This window comes from Bombina bombina, chromosome 5 (assembly GCF_027579735.1).
Source record: "Bombina bombina isolate aBomBom1 chromosome 5, aBomBom1.pri, whole genome shotgun sequence".
In the NCBI taxonomy this organism is placed as follows: domain Eukaryota; kingdom Metazoa; phylum Chordata; class Amphibia; order Anura; family Bombinatoridae; genus Bombina; species Bombina bombina.
Window position 1 is genome coordinate 384,272,666 of NC_069503.1, and position 7,389 is coordinate 384,280,054.

A 7,389-nucleotide genomic window follows, 5' to 3' on the forward strand; every position below is an offset into this window, starting at 1 on the left:
CAATTTTACAAATTTTTTTAACTATCGCAGGCAATAGGCCATATCAGAAATTGAGTTTTATGCATGTTATAAAATACAAACAACCAAAAATTATTAAATTAATTAATAATTACAATAAACTACCCCCCACACACACATACACACAGAGTAAAAAAAATTGAGTTGAGTTCCTGTATGCCGCAAATTAACTTTAATCAATTGTCTAAAATTGAAGACACCTGGGGCCCAATCACATATGCGGCGTCAGACGCAAAAGCCGGCGTCGCTAATTTTTATGCGAATCTAGCGATCACATAAACGACACCGCATACAAGTGTGATGCGTATATTTTACCCGTCACCTGCTGTTAACCGGCGTCGCAAGTAGGTAGCGTCGAGAATAGAGACATTTTACTCCATTTTAAAGGGACACTGAACCCAAATTTTTTCTTTCATGATTCAGATAGAGCATGCAATTTTAAACAACTTTCTAATTTACTCCTATTATAAATTTTTCTTCGTTCTCTTGCTATCTTTATTTGAAAAAAAAGGCATCTCAGCTAAGGAGCCAAACAATTTTTTGGTTCAGAATTTTTGACAGCACTTGTTTATTGGTGGGTGAATTTAGGGTTGGAGAAGGGGGTAGTTCTTGCATCTGGCTTTATTCGGTTGATGGCTATGACCAAGCACTGGCATTGCTAAAGGGGATTCATGCATTGTGGTGCTGTGCGCTCTGACACCTGTTATACAATGACAGGCAGCACAACTGACAATTGGAGGGAGGCTGAGACAGACTGTCTGTGACAGAAGAGGCACCCCAGACCTACATGACCTCAGGAATCATACTATCTGTGGAAATAAAGGGGAGGGGGAGATAGTGTAAAAGAAGAAAACAGAAAGGCAAAGTTAATGAAATGTAGTGTTAGCAGGGACACAGAGCAGGTGAGAATGATTTCCAAACACTACATTTTATTAACTTTGCCTTTCTGCTTTTCTCCTTTTACACTATCCCCCCTCCCCTTTATTTCCACAGATAGCATGACTCCTGATTATCAAGATTTCAGCACTTACTGAGTCGGTGGCACTGATGAATCGATTTCCTCCTGAACGGGCGCATCCTCACTCACTGTCACAGACTGTTCACCAAGACAACTGACGGAGTCCACGGTTATTTAGTGCCACTCTGCCCACACTCACCAATAGACCAGAAGTAGCACCACTTCATCACAACACTTTCATGGTGCGCCAAAAACATGTCAGATCCCACATGACTGCAGACTCACTCATCACGTGCATTGCAGGTATTGGTAAGGTCGGACCCAATAGAAATTAAAAAAAATTATAATTTTTAAATCAACAATACAGCTGGGGGGCAATGCGGGACAGAAGGCACTCTCCCCAGGACAGCGGGACAGACCCCTAAAATTAGGACTGTCCCGTGAAAATCGGGACAGTTGGGGGTACACACCTTTCAGCCCTTCACAGTAAAACACCTTGACCTATGTTTTATTGTGAAGGGCTGAAAGGTGTGTATAAATATATACATATATACTGTACATACATACATACAAATACAGTATCTTACAAAAGTGAGTACACCCCTCACATTTTTGTAAATATGCAAAAAATGGGAGGGGGCGCCCTATCAGGGGATATATCAGATATCCTGTCAGAGTAATGCTAAGTAGCCAATTACTGTAAATATACAAGCCTCAAAAGAGAAAGATAGTATAGCTATACTAGTCTAGGACTATATAGTCTATATAATAGCAGCAGAATATACACCTCCTAAGAGAAAGACAAAATGTGGTAATATATAACACAATGGTGATAGGTAGCACAATGCCTATATACCTCCTAAGAGAAAGAGAAATAAGTAAAATAGCAAACAAACAAAATACAATGGTAAACAGGTAGTTCAGTCTCTGATAAAATAAATTCACAATGGTGTGTGAATTATTGAGTCCAATGCACTGTGTAGCAAGCTTGTGGAGGAAGGCAAGTACTCAAAATAATATAATCTCTAATAGTAATGATGGAAAGTCACTGAGTCACTTTGTAGCAGCAAAGAGGTGATAGCAAGTGTTCCAATATAAAATGGTTTTATTAAAATGATAAAAAAATGATCGTTTTTATCATTTTAATAAAACCATTTTATATTGGAACACTTGCTATCACCTCTTTGCTGCTACATATCCTCTGGTGAGAGGAGTCCCCTGATTTGGGACTCTCTCTGAACTACTGGTGGTTCCTGGATTTCCTTTGTGTCCAGCAGGCCCTTGATTAGGTCTGGTGGGTGACCATATTGATCCCATCCTGCCTCTATAGCATCAAAGGAGATGCTACAACAAATGTAAGTACCTTTCCAATAACATACTGACTCACCTGTGTCAAGACAATACTAGGCCATATAGGCACCTATGTCCTTTTATGTTGTTGATCTAGACACCATATTTATACTGGAGATTGGTCCCCTGGGTAACTGTAAGAAATCCCAGACTGCTGCTATAGCACTACTTGAGGTGCTTTCACAAATGTGAGTTTACATTGTATACATACATATATCTATCTTCTGGACCAGACAATATTGGGCCATGTGGCGCTTCTGTTTCTTCTTGTCTTTGTAGACATTTTTGTAAATATTTTATTATATCTTTTCATGTGACAACACTGAAGAAATTACACTTTGCTAAAATGTAAAGTAGTGGGTGTACAGCCTGTATAACAGTGTAAATTTGCTGTCCCCTCAAAATAACTCAACACACAGCGAATTAATATCTAAACCGTTGGCAACAAAAGTTAGTACACCCCTAAGTGGAAATGTCCAAATTGGGCCCAAAGTGTCAATATTTTGTGTGGTCACCATTATGTTCCAGAACTGACTTAACCCTCTTGGGCATGGAGTGTACCAGAGCTTCACAGGTTGTCACTGGAGTCCTCTTCCACTCCTCCATGACAACATCCTGGAGCTGGTGGATGTTAGAGACCTTGCACTCCCCCACCTTCCATTTGAGGATGCCCCACAGATGCTCAATAGGATTTAGGTCTGGAGACATGTTTGGGGTGAGCTATATTAGTTGCAATACAAAGAGTGTGATATATGCATTGTACTGTACTTGTTCCAACATTTATGTGGGAATGACCAGTCGAAAACTAAGTGTCAGACTCCAAGAACATGTCAGAAATATAAAAAATGCAATAAAAGATCAAGAAGAGGGCAAAGTGCTCACCTCTGTCGCATCTCACTTTTTATCACATCATCAATTCAATCCCCAAGATATTAAATGCCAAGGGATTGAGAAAATCTCCCTAGGCATAAGAGGGGGCAAGCTAGAACAAGCCCTACTCAGGGCTGAATGCAGATGCATTTACCTATTAGATTGTGTCCACCTGAAAGGATTAAATGAACAAAATAATTACTACTGCTTCTTATAAAAATGAGTATAATTTAATGATACTCTAGGACATTAGTATAAGGGATTACTACATTTTTTACTGTGATACCCACAGGGCCTGGTTACCAATAAATACAGCTTTAGTGTTAATTTATTATATTGCTCTTTGTTTCTTTCTTGTAATTGGCAAGAGTCCATGAGCTAGTGACGCATGGGATATACAATCCTACCAGGAGGGGCAAAGTTTCGCAAACCTCAAAATGCCTATAAATACACCCCTCACCACACCCACAATTCAGTTTTACAAACTTTGCCTCCTTTGGAGGTGGTGAAGTAAGTTTGTGCTAAGATTTCTACGTTGCTATGCGCTTCTCAGCTTTTTTGAAGTCCGATTCCTCTCAGAGTACAGTGAATGTCAGAGGGATGTGAAGGGAGTATCACCTATTGAATGCAATGGTTTTCCTAATGGGGATCTATTTCATAGGTTTCTCTGTTATCGGTCGTAGAGATTCATCTTCTACCTCCCTTTTCAGATCGACTCTCATATTCCATTACCTCTACTGATAACTGTTTCAGTACTGGTTTGGCTATCTGCTATATGTGGATGGGTGTCTTTTGGTAAGTATGTTTTCATTACTTAAGTCACTCTCAGCTATGGTTTGGCACTTTATATAAAGTTCTAAATATATGTATTGTACTTATATTTGCCATGATTCAGGTTTCAGTATATTTCTTTATTTTGCAGACTGTCAGTTTCATATCTGGGAAATGCATTTTTAAGAAAAAAATATTTCTTACCTGGGGTTTAGTCTTTTTTCAAATTTACTCTTTAAAAAAAAAAAAAAAAAAAAAGAAAAGAAAAGAAAAAGAGAATTGCAGGCTGTATTAGGCTTGCGAGGGTGCAAAAATGTCGAAATTTATTGCGTCATTCTTGGCGCAAGATTTTTTTGGTGCGAAAGTTACGTTCGTTGACGCAAATTCATCATTTCCGGCGTCTTAGTTGGCGCCGAGTCCTTCAAGAGGTTGCGTTATCTATGACGCTAGTGTTTAATTTCCGGACGTTTTTGCCGCAAAAAATATTTTTCTGTTTGTTGTGCGTCATACTTGGCGCCAAATATTTTCATTATTTAGACCCCATTTCTTTTGCCTCTGGCCTTTTTTCTATGTCAGAGGGCTATGCTGCTTGCATTTCTTCCCATTCCTGAAACTGTCATATAAGGAAATTGATAATTTTGCTTTATATGTTGTTTTTTCTCTTACATTTTGCAAGATGTCCCAATCTGATCTTGTCTCAGAATTTACTACTGGAATCCTGCTGCCTGGTATCGGTTCTACCAAAGCTAAGTGCATTTGTTGTAAACTTGTGGAGGCTATGGCCCCTATTTATGAAAGTCTGGCGGACCTGATCCGACAGTGCAGATCAGGTTCACCAGACCTCGCTGAATATGGAGAGCAATATGCTCTCCGTATTCAGCATTGCACCAGCAGCTCACAAGAGCTGCTGGTGCAACGCCGCCCCCTGCAGACTCGTGGCCAATACGCCTCCAGCAGGGCGGTGTCAATCAACCCGATTGTACTCGATCGGGTTGATTTCCAGTGATGTCTGTCTGCCTGCTCAGAGCAAGCGGACAGGTTATGGAGCAGCGGTCTTTGTGACCACTGCTTCATAACTGCTGTTTCTGGTGAGCCTGCGATCCGCCCCTATGTGTCATCATTGTGGAAACTTTGACCCTTTATGTCATAGCCGCCTGACACATTAGAGCCAATCAACATCAGACACTCCCTCACAGACACTCCCAGCTACTCGGAATCCGCCATTTTAGACTCATAACGACCTTGCTTTTTTAATGAGAGGACGTGTTGTGTTTTTGCTCCTGACATTAATAGGAAAAACATAGCTAGGCTAGTGTATTTACAGTCCAGAAGGACTCCACTCATCTCTGCTGCAAGCACAGCACCCCAAAAAGCCCTTTTTAGGGCTATATTTCGTGACGTTTTTTTTTTTTTTTTTTCGTTTTTTTTTATTAGCATTTGCCTGGCTTTCAGTTGTGTGTTTAAGGCTCACAGCATATGCTGTGACTACTGCCACCACTGATATCTCCCTAACAACATTAGTTTAAATTTAACTAACCCAAAAATATAATTATTTTTCTAGTGTAATTTTTTTTCATTTTCTATCAGGCCAGTGTCACACAGCATATACTCTGGTTCATTGCTCTGTGCCAGCCAGCAGCCACCAGTGTTAATATCCGTTTATAACATTATTTTTAATTTAAAAAAAAAACACAAAAAAATATTTTTCTAGTGTAATCTAATTACATTTACTATCATGCCTGTGTCTGTCAGGCTCACTCAGCATTAATATACCTCTTTTTTTTCAGTCTTTTGGTTAATTGGTCTGTGCCAGGCAGCCACCCAGCACTCATATCTATTTTTCTTTCACCTTAATTTTAATATATAAAAAAAAAGTTTAAATTTGTTTGCTAGTGTAATGTAATATAATTTTCTATCCGGCCTGTGTGTTTTGCTGACCTAGAGAGCCTACTGTGTTTACTTGCTGCCCTCCCTAGTCTATGAGCCACGACTCATATGTGTTTAACCTTTTTTTAATTTCCCCCCCAAAAAAATAATTTCAATCATTTTTCTAGTGTAATCTAATAGTATTTTCTATCAGGCGTGTGTGTATCCGACATACAGAGCCTACTGTTTTTAATAGCTGCCCTTCCAAGGCTATCAGCCACGACTCATATGTATGTGCTTAAACTTTTTCTTAAAATTTCCAAAAAAAAGTCTTTAAATCATTATGCTAGTGTAATCTAATTGTATTTTCTATCAGGCCTGTGTCTAACTGTCTATCTGACTTACACAGCATACTGTTGTTATAATTGCTGCCCTACGTAGCAGCCAGCCAGTGCGACCACTCATAGAGTCATATGTGCATTGCACTTCTTAACATAATTTTAATATTAAAATCTAAAATTTTAAAATATTTTGCTAGTGCAATGTAACTTAATTTTCTATCAGTCCTGTGTTTTTGTCACTTACACAGCATACTGTGTTAAATTGCTGCCCTACCTACCATCCACGACTCATATCTGCCAGCCTGTCTGCCAGGCCCAAGTAGCCAATTAGTGGCACCAATCATAATTCTTGTAACAGTAATAATAAAAAAAAAAACATAATTTTTTGGACTGCAAATATTCAATATCCTAGTGCCATTGAATTTCATTTACCTCCTGCCTGCCACTGCCAGCCTTTTGTCCCAGGCCGTCTGGCCAACTATTTACACCAATCATAATTGTTGTCACAGTCAGACAGTATAGTTATTAATTTAAATAAAAATAATTTTTAGTGTTGATCTTAATCCTCAGTTTGCTCGTGCCTTTGAATTGCACTTTTCTACAGCCTTCCAAGCCTGTGTGCCAGGCCTACTTAAAAAATATTTAGGAAACAGATTCCGCAGCAAAGGTGTAAAGAAGGACTGTGAGAGATTTGCAAGTAAAATGGTATTTAATACATCTCAAAGCGTGTATAACATAACAGGCACAGCAAAACAAACCCGCTGACGCGTTTCCCGCTTCACAAGCGGTTCATCAGAGCTGGGGAAAAGGTGTTACAGACAGCTGTTAAATCACAGGTAGCAAAGGTGAGTAGCCAATCGGCATACAGAGTTCTCACCTACGTCTCAACAAATCACAAACAAGTTAGTTTACATTGTCAATAAAGTTGATACACATACATTCTAAATAATCATGTACATACAAAGGATCGTTAAAACTAAAACACCAATTCTAAAAAGAGTAATATATCAAAGTACTGAATAACGGTACCCTTATGCAAACAAATAGTGCAGCTGTTATTACATTTGAAGTAACAGAATCCCGCATTACTAATATCCCAAATACTAATACCATTTATAATATCAGGGAACGTATCAATTGTAGCTCTACATTTGTGGTGTACCTCATAACTTGTCTACATTGCAATTTTCAATATGTGGGTCTCACCTCTAGGGG